The sequence below is a fragment of the Phoenix dactylifera genome, chromosome 15 (assembly GCF_009389715.1).
Source record: "Phoenix dactylifera cultivar Barhee BC4 chromosome 15, palm_55x_up_171113_PBpolish2nd_filt_p, whole genome shotgun sequence".
Classification (NCBI taxonomy): domain Eukaryota; kingdom Viridiplantae; phylum Streptophyta; class Magnoliopsida; order Arecales; family Arecaceae; genus Phoenix; species Phoenix dactylifera.
In genome coordinates, this window is record NC_052406.1 from 9,675,167 (window position 1) to 9,691,728 (window position 16,562).

Here is a 16,562-nt window from a genome sequence, read left to right on the forward strand (position 1 = left end):
TGCCGAGTACCTGCGGAAATCTCGCGCTTTGATGACTTAGAGATAGTGGTAGATTGTAGTGGAGTCGTGTATCTAGCCGTCAGATCCTTTAGAGGGTTAGGCGGAGATTGAGTATTTGGTTAGGCTCGGGCTCGGCACGGGTGCCGAGCCGAGCTGGTCGCCCAGCGGAGTGTCCTGTGGCGGGGTTACTTCTGGTCGGCGCTTTCTGGTCGGCTCTTTTTAGTCGGGCGCCTTTATTCAGGCTCTTTGGTTGAGTACCTTGCTGGCCGGCGCTATTTGGTTGAGCGCCTCTGGTCGGCGCTCTTTGGTCGAGCGCCTTGCTGGTCGGCGCTATTTGGTTGAACGCCTTCGAGGTGGCATGACTTGGGGTTTCTCCCCCAATAGTACTCATATACATACTCTTCCTTTCTCTTTTGACATGTGTTGAGTTGTTTGCCCTTCCATTGGACTTGGTCGAAAGCCGCCCTTGAATAATTAAAAGATCTATTCCCAAGCCTAGTGATTAACTTACCCCCATGCATCCTATAACGTTTACTTTTAAATGATATAGTTTTCCTGAAAAACATGATTTAACTTTCCTTAAAAGTTGCTATAACTACACAAAAAATGATATAATTTTCCTAAAAGAAGCTGTATCCAATCCTCCCGGTGAGTTCACCAACATACCCTTTTCAACCAGGTCTGGTGCAGGAGCCCATTCTATCACATCAAAAGCCGGCCAACTGACCTCATGATTATTAATGGCCTCTGCTGCTGCTGCTGCTGCTTTCTTCTTCTTCTTCTTCTTCTTCTTCTTCTTCTTCTTCTTCTTCTTCTTCTTCTTTTCTTTTTTTTTTTTTTTTTTTTTGCGCTAAAGTAGATATTTCATACAAGATGGATACGAATATATCCAAACAAATCTGTAAACAAAATATCTCAAAATGTACCGGACAAGTCATCCTCACCAACCCAAAGAATGTATTCCGAGTGGCTAGTAACATACGTCGCCACGCAATCCGCGGCCCCGTTAGCCTCCCGATATACATGCATAACCCGAAAGATGATCCCCTTCGGCCCCCACCATCGACCCTATGTCACGGAACAAAGGATGGACTCCTCCTCCATCACCATGAGGGCCCTGCTGGATCCAGCTGATCACCGTGGACGAGTCACCCTTCAGGAGGATAGAACTCGCCCGAAGAACCCGTCATGCATATCGCAATCCCATCGAAGCCGCTCGTAGCTCTGCCTCTGGGACCGAGGTCTTGAAGATCTGACACCCCTCTGCTGCTACCATGCATGGCCTCTGCTTCTTTGTAGAGTACAAATTAAGCAGTTAAGTCTTACAGGTTTTAGCTGACTGCGTGTATGGATTAATGCGTTGCATTAGCTCATGCTCACTGTGGGTGATCATAACCGGAATATGTGTGGTGGCTACTGGCTGCTGTGTTCAAATTCAAAATGATGGGTTGGACCCATGAGGAGGCTCAAGCCATGATTCCACCACTTCTGGGCCACTCTGGCCGATTAACTTAAATCCAAGAGGGGATGTCTTCTGAAAAATATCTCATGCTTTGCAGATAACAATAATAATAATAATAATAAGCAGAACGTTTGGACTCTTTAGTAAGACACTAGTTGTAATGAAATGGGAGCTCATTGGTCGAAATCGGCGGTGCTTGCTAAGTAGGAGGGAATGATTTAGTTGTAGGAACAATTGAGTCTAGATAGGTATTGATATCGTCTCTCGCACCTAAGTGAGCATATATTTTGAGAATTTGGATGAATTTAGGTGTCAAGCATGGCCAATTGCTAGAGAAATGTTCGCCACATTGATGAACATTTTTCGAATAAACTTTCTATCTTGAGAGAATAGATCAAACCATAAGACAATTTTTGAGAAATTAGGGATTCATTTTCTAGTGTTTTCTTCCAAATTATTGTAAGGAAGAGTAGTGTCAAAATACAGTAATAGGTTAGAATAAAAGCTTAAATCTCCAAGCACATCAACCAAAAAAAAAACCCTCTGGGTATCTATAGTAGAGTTTACTTCTCCCAGGATATATGAAACCCTCTTTCACATAAATAATCATGTGTCACACATACTAATTATTTTACACTCATAGGTATGTACACACACACACACACACACACACACACACACACACACACACACACACACACATATATATATATATAATATACAAATTTCCAGTAGTTTTTGTTTATTGATCTTGGGAGGCTAACTTTTGGCGTTATATTTGTCCCCTTGTATAAGCAAAAAGTGAAAAAGCAAACTCTGTTTACCTTGGTTTAATATTGGAGGAAAAAGTTGCCCTTTTTATGGATGAGCTTGAGCTTCCTTTATTTTAGGGGAGGAGAGGACCGTGAGATGATGGGAGAAAGATTCTTCACACATGCAACACTACAAGGAGGATATCGCTGGCAATCATCCATCCCAAGCGTCCTCAATCCTAACTCTAATTATAACATACTAAACTAAGTTTTAGTTCGATATTTAATTTGCTATCTACCCACTAAATTATATTTCTTCCTTCTTTTTCCACAAAAAAAATATTTTTCACCTTTCCTTCTCTCTCCTTTTTAGCAGTACACAAAGAAGCTCGCATGTGTAGCCAGTGACTGAGACTAGGATCGATCTTTATGTTATTAATTTCGGGCAATGACTCATATTGCATCGCCAGACCATGTTAGTTGCTTCCAATGGTCTTACAAAAGAGCCAACACCTTGCAGTGGAGTTTCTTTTCACTCTCAATAAAATTTTGAGGAGAGTCTCTCACTTCCTCCTATTTGTATCAAAAAGAAAAGAAAAGAAAAAAACAAGCCGACAGGAGTGAACATAAAGAGCTTTTGCTCAGAAATGGACCACTGGGTTGCACAGAGACTGTTTAAATTATCTTGCGAAAGTAATGGTTGGTGATGTTGATAAAAACATTAACTTATGGTGTATATGGAAGTAATATTAGATAGACACGAAGAGCTTTCTAGCAAATAGAGTTTAAGACGAATGGATGAGTACCAGCAAAACGGTGGCCAACTTTAGGTAGGAAGCCACTGCGAACTTTCTCCATCTGCTCTCTCATCTTCTTTCTATTTCTTTTGTAACTTTTGGATCGTCTACCATGGCAGGCTACGGAAGATGTCCCTCCGAAGGTGCACCTGTTTCCTTACACCGTTCTATTAATCTACAGTCTCTGTTCCCCTTACCCTTTTTCTTTCCTTTTTTTATTATTCGATGGAAGCATCCGAGCTAACCAGATCCCAAATGAAAGTTGAAGGTCTAATGGAGTACAGAAGAGAGGTGCGCAGGGAGACGATCATTTTTTTCTTTTTAGATGCACTATCTTCGTGTCCATCTCTCTGCAGTCTTGCTTCTACGTCATTTCTGAGCTATTAAAATCATGCACCGTAAGGAATGGTACATCAGACGATCAAACAAGGGGAAAAATCCATTGCGTCCTATCATTGAGTGGGTGGTAGTGTGTGATTTTTCTTTTTGGTAAGTAGCATTTGTAGCTCAAGCCAAGTAGCGTGGGCTTGACGAGCTCGACTTATATGGAACAAAAGCATGCTATCTGTATCCATTCGGATAAGACGCAGCACCTGAATTGGCACGTACGAAATCAAGACTCAATTGATCTGCTGACCCGAGTCCCCCAAGCCATGTTGAATGACCCGCAATCAAGGTCCCATTTGAACATTGGCCAACATCTCCCACAGTGCACGTAAATAGAAGTCTAATAGATCAGCTCGCTAATCAAGCCATAAAAGAGAAGCTACCCCTGTAATTGAAAGTCTTGGATATCTCTGATGCTAATGTTTATATAGACTGGCGATTAAAAGTATTGTTCATATCTGAGAATCTTTCCTTGATAAGTTCCATATATCTCGTCTTCGAAATTAAGCGGTATTTAAACTACTCCCATGCTTTGGATTACACCAAGCTTTCTCCTTGATGTTTCAGGGATCAGTGAGGAAGGGGAGTTCTGAAAGTCCAGTATATGTAAAGCAAAATAACAGGGAATTCATTTGTACATGCACTACCCTTTTTCTTCGAGAAAGCCATATGTGCAACACATGCATGCATGTACGCACGCATGCATGCACATGCATGCGGTCACAAGCCCATCCCCTTGAGACACAGATGCACACTAGCCTGCAGATGCTTGGTAGCATCTTACCTGTGCCTCTCTTGACACAGAGACACGTACGTACACCACCCTTCAACAGCATTCTCCTATTGCCCCTCCCAGGAGAGGCAAGGAGGGGCCCAAAAGAAAAGATAAAAGGAAAGCAAATAGGAAAGGTGGGAGACACGGGTTATTAGGTAGCTGCCTCTGGCTTCAAAAAGAACAGCAAGTGAACCTCACTTCCTCATGGAGCATGGAGGACCATTGCATCATGATTTTTCTACTAATATCTATACAAGCACATACATGCGTAGAAGACATTGGCGAAGCCCTGCAAGTCTATACGTTAGGTAGTAACATTGAGAGCTGCTCCATGTAAACGTTTATTCGTTGTTTATTTGGATGATTTTTCTGAGATTGTGTAATTACGGGATCTCTATGCCTATACGTACCCGAGCAAACTCCATCTCCTGTACTCCTCTAAATTCACTACTTATTAGAATACTAATAATTTGCTAGAAAACTAACGGACGTTACCTTATCTTTTAAAGATACGAAACTTATATGAAACCTGGTGATTCAAATCCAATGGAATTAACCACATCAATTGGGTATCCTGGAGAAGAAGATAGAGAGGGAAATAACAAAAAGAAGGGATAGGAAGCATGAAGGACCGGCAAGACATGGCTCCACCCCCACCCGTGCAAACCATCTTGATTGATCTCTTCCCATGTTAGGGATCTTCGTGTTTCTCCAACGTTTCTTTATAGGATTTGAAGATTGATCTACTTAGAACCTCATGTGTTAATTCTCAATCAGTGATATGGCACTTACTCTTTGTGGTGTTGATGCTTTAACACCAAGAAGTTGAGTTCGATCGGAAAAAAGAAAAAGAAAAAGTTAAAGCGACCCAAAATTATATATTGTGCCAACACTTTATTTGTGATTTGTGCACTTGTTATGGGAACAATCAATTTGATGGGTATATTATGATTATTTTTTTATTTTTTTAATATTTTATTTGAAAATAAATTAAAAACCACAAATTATTATTTTGTTGAATCCTAGCTCTGCCTTGGTAGAAGGTATATTAAGAGAGGAGAATGCATTTATTTCTTATAATAATATTTTTTTAATAGAACAAAAAGATTACACCATTTGTGTATGAATACATTCTAAAATATTGAAAAATAAAATATAATAAAATGAAGAAGGAATAGATATAAAATCAGCCATGTAGAAAGTCCAATCTGCAGCGCCATTCACCTCACAATAGATACGAACAGTGCAACACGTAGCTATTCTCAAGAACAACAACATCAACACACACACATACACAACACAAAAAAAAAGAAAAGAAAAGAAAAGAAAAGAAAAGAAAAGGCCATTCGCCCACTGGGCCTGTCTCCAAATCCATGCATTTATGAGTAACCACGATCCGGTTAGCACAAGCTCCCCAAAAAAGCTTTGCATCATATGCTGAAAGACTGGAAGTCTGTCGCCAGTCATGTTCCTAGAGTAAGGATTTCCACTCTTTTTTTTTCCGATGAGAAAAACGAGGTTTATTTTTTCCCAGTAGGCGTGGACCCCATTAGTGGTGCCAGGATGGCCTCAGTACCAACCGGAGCCTGTGGATGACAATGACAAAATTCAAGGCAATATACTCGTTTGAGGTGATATTTACCTTTTTTTTTTTTCCTCTCTCTCTTTTGCTTTTATTCTGCACGCAATGAAAAATGTAACAAAATGTTATGGCCTATGGGTATACGTCCTCAGCTGACAAGATTTGTTGATGGGTTTATAATTTGCTCAAATGCAGCTCGTTTACTTAACGGGTCGCGTTTGTACTGAGTTTCTCCTTTTTGTTTTTTTTTTCCTTTCTTCAAAGAGAAACAGTAGGATTGCCATCATTTAGGTTTCAGCATTGGAACTGGTCTCTTTGGAGGGAAAAAAAAAAAAAAAAGTGTCAACCAACTGACCTAAATTATGATTCTCTACACAGTTTCAATATCTTGAACTTGAATTTGATTTTGGTAGACCCAGAAGGGTCGAGTCGGGTCTATTCAGGTATTATGTTATTTGCAAGACAAATACTCATTCCTCTAGAAAGAGTATCGGGTCAGAATTAATTGCTTATAAACCTAGATAAACATATGGGAAGAACCTAGTTAAATTTCTAAAACATCTGCGACCAATGGCTAAATTTCTTCTGGCATTGGTCCCATTTTCTGAGCATTTTATTAAGGCCGGTCATTTACCTCAGATACTTCTTTTTAGCTGGCCCTTATAAAATAAGGGAGGTAAGACTAATAAAGCACAAGGGCAGAGCACAGATAAAGGCTGCTCAAAAAGAGTGGGGGATAAGCAAAAGAGAAATGGTCGGAGTATAGACCCATACTCATGATCATCCCATACAACTCCACCTAGGAATTGTTGGTCTGCGGGGGGAAAAAAAGCATGGTCAATAGAAAAATAAAAAAATACCTTTTGATCAGTTAAAATTTTTAAAAAAGAGAGATAAAAAAGTTTCATTTTCATAAAAATAAAAATTTTATAGTTTATGGAAAAAAATTTAATGAAAAATATGAAAAAGCTACTTTTCCACCAATTGAAATAAAATTATTTTTTTTCTAAAACTATCGTTAAGCAATCAAAATCTATAGATAAGATCTTTTCCTTTATTAAGAATATAATTAATGCTCAACCAAACATAAGCCACTCTTGAAATGTACCACCTTTTCATGGTTAACCAAACATGCCAAAATTATTTTTTTAGGCATCATATTTTTAGAAATTAGCTTTTCATAAAAAAATATTTCAATAAAACCTTTTTTTCGCAAATCAAATGAGTCCCTAATATTGGTCCAAACATTCCCTTGGTGCTATTTTGACTTTTTCTTCACCTTGCCTTGGGATAAAGGAAAGCGTATATGTTTTTTATATATATAATTTTAAAATCTCTACTTTTCATCTTATCTTTCACCCACCCACCCACTAAAAGCAAAATTTTGGAGTTCTAAACGAAACCTATATAAAAAAATTGTACTAATTATATTAGGACCATTCATGCATATATTTAGTTCTACATTGATTATATAATAGATAAATTTTGGATATTTATGCAGGATTATAATTAAAGAACCAAAATAACACCTTTCAACTAGCTTTTTTAGATGAGATTTTCGGTTATTACAGATGGTATCAAAGCAAATATGGTCTATGGTTTATGCAGATTAGAAAATTTTGCAATGTGGACCTATTTGGATTGACCAAAGTTGATTATAGTGTTTGTGATTAGATTTGAATAAATTTGAATTCTTAGTTTGGGAAGGACGATGGGACTGAAATGGAGAAAGTATGTGAGGACCCGTGAGAGCATGTATTTAATTCCATATCGACCATGTACTCGATAAATCTTTAGTACTTATACAAAATCAAGAAATTCAAATATCACATTCCAACTAGCTTTTCAGATAAAGAGCTTAATGGTCATCCGCTAGCATGCATGTTTCGGATTAGGACCAACTTAAAAAAAAAAAAAAATCCTCTTGAAATGCATAATTACTAAGGTCCCACTAGATTAGTAATACTATTTTATTTTTTTATTCTTTTTTTTCTTTGATAGGATGTGTACCAGTTTTTTTTAGGTGTATCTTGTGTTGCTAGCATAAAAATGATTCGATTAGGGAGAAGAAAAATTTTATTCAACCCGCTCAACTCAAATCTCTCAAAAAAAAATAGAAAAAGATGAAGAAATTTCAAAAAGTAGGGCTTTAAGTCTCTTTTTTTATTGATGATTCACCAAAATGAGCTACATAGCCTCTATTTATAATGTAAGATTCGTCCTAATACAATTTGGCTGAGATTCCTCTTCCTAATTCCAGTAGGACTCTTTTTTCTAAAATAGAGATTTCTAGTAGAAAAAAGCTAAAAATCTCGAGGAGGTAGATCACGATTTATACATCAACTCTGCTTATTTTAGAATCTAAACGATAGAATTTCAGTCCGATTCAACCTTGAGGTTGGCCCAAAATTGTAGATCTCAAAAAGATACCCAATTTCAAAAAAAAAATCATCTTAATCGGGCATGTATCACCAAATTATGGCCTCTTAAAGTTTGGCCTACGACTCGACTTCTTGATGTGACAAATCTCGCTTCTAAACCCTGTCTAGCTCTGCTCGTAGTGGTGAAAGTATTCTACATCGAGTCTGGTGATCCTTCTGAATACTCGTAGTAGCCAAAATATTCTACATCAAGTTTGTGATTCTCTTGGATACTCGTAGTGACCAAAGTGACCCACATCGAGTTTGGTGATCCTTCTAAATACTCATAGTGGCCGAAGTATTCCGCATCAAGTTCAGTGATCCTCCTAAATCATAAAATATCTTGAAATATTGAAACCCTTGATAGAACAATGCAACTTGGCTTAAGGATATAAAACTTAACTAAGACTATCTTTTAAAAATAAGGAATAAAATAAAAATAGAAATTATTTGAAAAGATAAACTTGTAACTAAAAATATTTAAAATATTGTTTTGGAGCAAAAGTGACATGATCACCATCATTTCTTCTACATCAATGGAACCCGGTCTGCCTGACCAGCCCAATCAGAGTTTAGCTTAGCCCAGCTGAAGCTGGATATGCCTCACACATGATGGGTTGAAGACTTCCATTAGGAATCTTCCTTCCCTTCTTCTCCTCTGACGACTTGGGTTAAGAGTTGGAGATCTAGGGCTACTAAAGCCCTAGGGCTCCTCTATAAATAAACCTCCCTTCTCCTTCGTGACCGTCCACCACCGAGCAGTGTCCCTCGTACTCCTTCTTTCTCCCTCTTTTTCCCCTTTGAGTTTGCCATTTCCTAGCACTATACCTATCGAAAATTAGGACCATAGAGCCCGCCCGGGCCAAGGTAAACCCCAATGTCCCTTCTCTTTGGTTTCCCCTCCGGTCGTCGAATGAGAAATTCGCTAAAAATCGATCAAAGAGATAGCCCGGTTTGCTTCTCTTGTTTTTTTGGCCTTTCTTTTCCTTTTTCTAGCCACCAACACTAGTCTCTTGACACTAGACCCTTGGTCGAACTCCTTAACCTCCTTATGTTTTTCCATGGTAGAGCCATAGCTGCTGATCAATGGTGAACAACCAAAAATGAGTTAAAACCTCTGCTCGCATATTTTTTGGTCCTTTGCCCCCTATTTTCTCATCGGTCGATCACTGCTGCTAGTTGTTCACCACCTTCGGCCACTGATCTTGACCTCTAGCATGGCCCCTGGCAACTCCGGCCTCCCCTTCCTCTTCTAAGAAAGACAAAGCATCTATCTTTCTCTCTCTTATTTCTCTTTTCTTCTCTCTTTCTCTCTCTACTAGATCTAGGAACCATAGTGAAGGGTCCCATCTCCCTTTTACTATAGACCAAAGTTGACTCTAGAAAAAGAGATGTTGAATTGTTCGATATATGGCCAATATGTTGACCTCTAATCCTAATCCTTGTTGAGTATCTCTGAAACCCATTATTGATGATCCATGTTAAACAATTTTGGCTTCGAATCGAGTCCCTACTTCATGATTTATCGATCAAATCGCTTAAATCTAACCCAATGGAACTGCTGAACATCGTCACCCAGCCAACTAGTCTCTTTTTTCTCTCTTGAAATTCTTATACCATTTAGATTAATGAATATGAATTAATTAGGCTTTGAATAGATTTATCCGATTTGTATAATTGAATTATAAGGGTTCAAAGTGAAAAAGGTAAGTAGGCCTTACACTTTTTATTAATATTAAAAGTATAATATGTTTTTCCATGCATATGGTTTGTCAATAATGATATCATATTTTTTTAAAACAAAAGGTCAACATATGTATTATGAAATTTATGCTTTGTTATGAAAAGTGGTTCTATGAATGTTTTAATAAAAATAATTTATTTATAAAATATAAAATTTATCATGCTATTTAGGTTTTTTTTACCTACTTATAAGAATGTTTTAAGAAAAATATATATATATATTAAAGGCTTTTAGATAGCTATATATGGCCTCTAGAATTGGTGTAAATTGACACTCGAAACTAGTTCCGTACAATGACGACCTTGCTAGTGGGTATAAAGTTGGCAGACAAACTAGAAAACATGCTACTTTGTTGATTATGAATAAAGCCCTATCATGGATATAAAGTGATCTTAGCACGAATACATGTGAGTAATAGTTTGAAATATAATACGGCTACATGGAAAAATAATTTATGATTTTAATTACAATATATACTTGGAACTATGTTTATAAAATATTAATGATTTGTGCATACATGATTGGCTTTATGACTTACTTTGTTATACTATATTATAAAATATTTTATTTTGTAATAATTATTATTTTTAAATAATAAATTATGATAGAGATAAATTATGATGGATTTATGAATTTTGAGATTATGGGATGCACTGAACTAGCATTTATTTATTTAATAGATGGTGGATGTGGATTCTTTATTATATTTTATTTGAGATAAATTTGTACGTAAGAATATTATTGTTGGCTTTATGACCCTGCAAGAAAGAAAAAGAAGACAAAAAGAAAAAAAATTAGTCCTGCCCCAAGGATTAGCTCCAGATCCCTAAAACTTTGTCCTTGGAATTAAAACAAACAGAAAAGGGGCAGCAGAAGGCTACAAAGGGCAGTCAAAGGAAGAGGGCCCGCAGCCGAAACCGGGTCCCTTGTCGGAAGGTGCATGCATAGCCGTTGTGTCTCGGCTTCACCTGCTCCCAAGTCGGTGCGGCCCAAGCCCAGGAAGGCACAAACAACTAAACAAGTTCCTTAGGACCGTCAATAAACATGTCGATTTCCCAATGAAAATATGTGCGTTAAACTCGTGCCAATCATATTCCTTGACATCTTTGATAGGCACCCAAATTGGCATCTCAAGTTCAAGGGATTCTCGTTACCTCGTAGCCATTTGCATAGGTTGTCGACCGTAAGTAATTAGTTGGAAACTTCCCACCGGACCCTATTCTTTTCGGCCTATTTGCATGGTCCCTCATCTAGGTTCGGCCTTCACCTAGTTGGGCCCATTGGATATCTTCCAGCATTGGAAACCTTAGCTCTTGGACTCTTCTGCGGAGGCCGCTTCCTCTAACTTTTACGCATGGACGCTTGTGGTCTCTCTCTTGATCGATCACGACTGTCCGTATCATGGGCCACCATGGCAGATCATCATGGCCGTTTGATTGCCCCGCCTGATTGTCGCATGTATCCATCTAGCTAGTTCTAAATAAGATTATACTCAAGAAATCATGTGCAAACAAGACACTAGGTTTCGATCTTGGGTTAGGGTTTCCGGCCGCCCTAGGCTTGCAATTGGTGGGTGTATCTGATTCGAGCCTTGTCCTTGGGCCATTTGGACATGGTCATGGATCCGATCACTGATAACGTCCATCCAGAAAGCATGAAAGATGAGTACTTCTTTTTCTTCCTGTAGGATATATTAGCATCATACGGTTTGGTTTGGGTTGGTTTCTATGGTGACTTGTCATGGAAAGCCTTTTAGGTGGGCTCCTGGAAGCAATAATACATGGCAAGAAAAGAGATGTAGATGTCAGTACAATATCTTAGCACTGTTCTGGAGATTGGATCATAAAATTCACATAGATCAGTACAATAATCAATCATGCATCAAAGACTGACATCCCGAGGGCCACCACTTGCTGGTACATTTTTGGATATGTGAAGCCAAGGATGATTGTGAATTTAAACATCCCATCATCCTCAATATGTCATGTTGGACTAACTATTATAAATTTAACCTTGAACAGATCATGCTTTATCTCTCCACGAATGTCCGCATGGATGCATGTCTGGTTGTGCGTTCTGTGTCTGTCTTAGGAAAGATGGATCTGCACGAGCTAGGCTGTAACCCAATGGTTGCGCCGATCCGCCATTTAGAAAAGGTTTACTTCTCCTAGGAACCTTCACCCTCCAGCTTCTTCAAGACCAACTTCGACGATAGCGTGAAAAAGAAAGATCATCATGGTGGACCAGGTTTTGTCATTCGTGACTGCAGATTATCTTTGGTGGTGACTGAAGGGTCCCCACTGTTTGATACGATGGTTCCCTATGATGAGCTAAGAATTGCATGGGAGGAACTTGTCTGTGCCATCTCGATTTTACGAGTGGATGGTCTAATTCTTGAAGGGGACTTTAAGATTATGGTATCATAGATTCGCACAGGGATGGAGCGTCAGAACTGCTATCTCCACTTATTAGCTAATATTTAGAGACTTTTTATTGCTAGGTGCATTACTTGTACGGTTACACACGCTCATGGAATGGTCAACAATGCAACTAATTGGGTAGCATCCTATATGGCGGAGCACAACAGTACCTAAACGGCTATTAGGTAGAGACAACAATTGCAAGTTGAAATCGATGCTTCGGTCCCAGGCATTCGGTAGCTGATACAACGCATGGTGCACTATTGAAGACATGTCCACCTTGATAGCATATGGCATCCAACGGATTAAGCCAATGAAACCAGCAAGCTTGAGCCAATTATCATTAGCAGAGAACGCATAAGATGCTCAGAATGGTGCAAAATTAGGTGCTTAATCCTAACTTTTGTGCTGGATTGCACTCTACAGCTCTGCTGTATAATATTCCACTTGGCATGCATCAAATATCACATGCCACCTTCATGCTCTGCCAGAATCCCAACTCATAGATCCATGGTACAAACAATCCGCTTTCAGATCAAAGCCGGATTTAACGTGGATATGTCCTCCATGCAGGATGAAGACAAATGCTTGGGGGAAGCCATTTGCTATGATGGTGGATATTATTGATAGTCCTAAGTAAATCTCTTCCAAGAAAATAATAATCATAATACAGCTAGTAAGTTAGACCCGATGCCTATGCCTTGGCCCGACCCAGCCCGACCGTTTGGCTTAAAGTTTTGCCCTTGGCCCACTAGGCTTGATTTCCTCTTTTCCCTCCACTATTAATTAGTTTACTAACTACAAAATATATTTTTATTATTTCATTATAATATATAATTAGTTAATATAAGTAACATATAGGTCTACTTTTAGTGCCCAAGTTTACTAAATTTCGGGCTAGGCTGTTCGAGCCACCTGACACGTGATCAGCTTACACCTATGAATAATTGTATTAGATGTTCGATAAGGAATTAAAAGGAAGTAGGATGTATCTGGACCTAAATATACTGACATTGTCTTTGCTGAAGGCCCCAGTTGCTGGAATAAAATTATAAAAGGCAAGAATGGAATAAGAAATGGCATTGGGAAAATCATGGTAACATATCTTGTTTTAGGGAAAATCATGGTAACATATCTTGTTTTAGTCCTCTAACTCCACATGCAACGTCTAAGAGGATAGTTCTGTTATATTCACTACTTCTCTTTTCTCTATTTAGTTGTTCTCTTTAAGCATAGCTATCCATATTTGGAAACTTATAAAATGCAAATATTAGAATAAGAAGCCATCATCTAAATCATGCCAGGTTTTAAGATTCAAATCTCAATACTGGTTAAGCAAAAAGTCTTGAAAAATGTTGGCGAAGAAGAAATCGATCCAAGTTGCGATAGTGCTTGGTAGTTTCAAAATCAGGAGTCATGTTGAAAAATGATTTAGTGTGATCTAACAAGAACTCTCTGCAGGAAATGGTCAAGGATCATGCAAACCACAAATGGCCCAAAGATTCCTTGATGAGAATAAATGTGGGGCAACCTGGGCTCAGCATCCTGAAGGATTCTAGTAGTTTCTATATTCCAAAAATCTGAAAACGATTTGCTCGTCCTCACACCAAGTGCCATTTATGGTGGGAGAAAAAAAGAAACAAAAAATAACTCGTGCTCTGTTAGTAATTATGCAAATGATTAAGGAGTTTCAAAGAGATAGTAAGAACCTAATATCATTTTTATAGGTTGACAAGTATGAAATAATATCTATCCATCCATCCATCTAAATTATCAACCCTCCAAGACTACTTAAATAGGAATCCCAACTATCTGTTTACTATTTATGCACTTAAGCCTGAAAGAGATAATATCATTTATAGGAACACTCAAAAACCACTTTTGGGTATTTATGAATATAGACCTAGTCCAATTGATTTTATGATTTTGTTGGTTGTATTGGTTTAACCCACAAATCCTATAGAATTTGCTGCCCAATCATCCAAACATGCCATTTATGAGAAAGAAAACCCATGAGAAGTCACTTTTCTACCTGCTGAAAATTAGGATAAATTTTTTTTTTCAAAAGTACCCTTAAGTCTTTAGATAAAATGAGGTAAGATCTTTTCCTTTATTAAAGGCATAATAGGTATTTCATATAACCTTTTCAGCAAAGTAAATGCTTAATCAAACATAAGACATTCTGAAATGTATTACTCTTTCCATGGTCAAGCAAACACACAAAAACCACTTTTCCAAATATCATATACCCAAGCATCCTAGAAGCCTTTTGGGTATTCCTGTAGCAATGGCTTGGGAGCCTATCCAGCCACAATCTATTCAAGTCTTAGCTTAAATTTCGATCTATAAACATGTTAAGCTAGAAATCTTTTTCCCCTTCCACATGATTTGAGTTAGAAGGGTATTAGGTTGATATAGATACTACCCAATCTACGAATCTAGGAGGAAGTCCACTCCAATAATATTGGAATTCCTAAACAGGCCCTAAGTAGTTTAGGCTCCCTTTGCTCGGGCTGCATAAAGCTCATGGCAAATGGGCTTCACTTTAGTGCTTTATGGCAAAGGCCCTTGCGAGAGGACAAAGAATTCAAAAACAGACCATGTCATGCCTCCCTATTAAATGCACAAGCCGAAACAATGGATTCGTTGGCATCCATGTTAGCTTGCTAATCTCTTGTTAGCTTCTAAGTCATGTAAAATGATGGAGGTAGAGATAAAAGTGGATTGGCTAATATGGATTCGTTTTTGTATCCAAATCTATTTAGATATAAATAGAAATTTGAGGACCAGACTAATATCCATATTCGTATCTATATCCATAAAAAATAATAAATATGGATATGGATAAACAACTATTCAATTCATATCCGAATATCCGATTCCATTTGTAACAATATTTAATTTTATATAGTACTCGTAAACTTTTAGAAAAATAAATAACCATATTAACATCCTATTAACTTGATTTATCATCCACTTAGTAATGTCTTTGATTGTGGTCATAAAGTTTAATTATCCAATCTATATCTATAGTTTTGTCTTCGATTTATATCTGTATCTATTTAAAATAAATATGAATATGAATTTTCACATCCGACTAACATCCGTATTTGTATCTATATTTATCAAATAAAATAAATATAGATATACATATTGTTAGTACCTAATCTGTATTCGATCGAATTTCAACTCTAGATGGAGGTGATGTGGTGACTCGGTAAATGGTAACCTACCTTGAGGGTTGAAGTGGTGCTGCTATAGATCGTTCCTCATGTAAGTGATGTTTCAATGCCTAACTAAGATCAGCGTACATGAGATATATGTTTGCGAACAATCGAAATGATGCCTTTGGATGCCTAATGATTGATTTGGCCTAAAGTTTCAGGGTATGTCCGACCAAAGATTTTACCCACCCAATAGTAAAATCCTTTGGATCTTGGTCTCTCAGATTACATCCGTACATGGAGTGAATCTTCCAATCTCTAGCTTTCTAATTATTTCATAAAACCTGGGGTTTATCTTTGGCCTACCAGCCTTCTGCTCGAGCATGCACATGCATGACTGCATGTGCCAACATGCATGCATGCACCTAAGCACATACAAATCTCTTACTGAAAACTTTGGATTTTCCTTGGCCTCCACCACGCCCATTTGCACCCTTATTTTGACCAGCGTATATTTTAATTCGAAATTTAAAACAAAACAACCAAGCATATCAGCCTTTGCTTTTCACTTGGGGATTGCAGGGTTTTTTTTTTTTTCCTCTCTCTCTCTCTCTCTCATGTGTTCATAAAGAGGAATCAAACGGAGATGCTGAGAGGGACTGTGGCTGTGATCCTTATCGTAACATCTTTTCATCTCTGGCTGACATGCTAAGTTGTACTTTTTCTGTGCCGTTGATTTGCTGCCCCCCCACTTGATGTTGATATGCCAGGTCGTCACGTGAACCGGCAAACCGATACCCGACCTGAATGCCATAATGAACTGGTGGGTAGGAGTCCAAGTCAAGACATCAGGGAGCCGTCACTTGGGAGTCTAATTCTGGCATATGACGATTGCCATTGCTTGACAAGCTCTAGAAGGTCTCTAGGGTCCTTGAACCTTGGCTGCAGCATCAAAAAGGAACACCATATGGGCTAAACCTATTGCTGAAGCAGAACACACTCAATAAGGATTGAGAATGTAATATAATTCATCGACCGAAACACCATACACAGCCATAC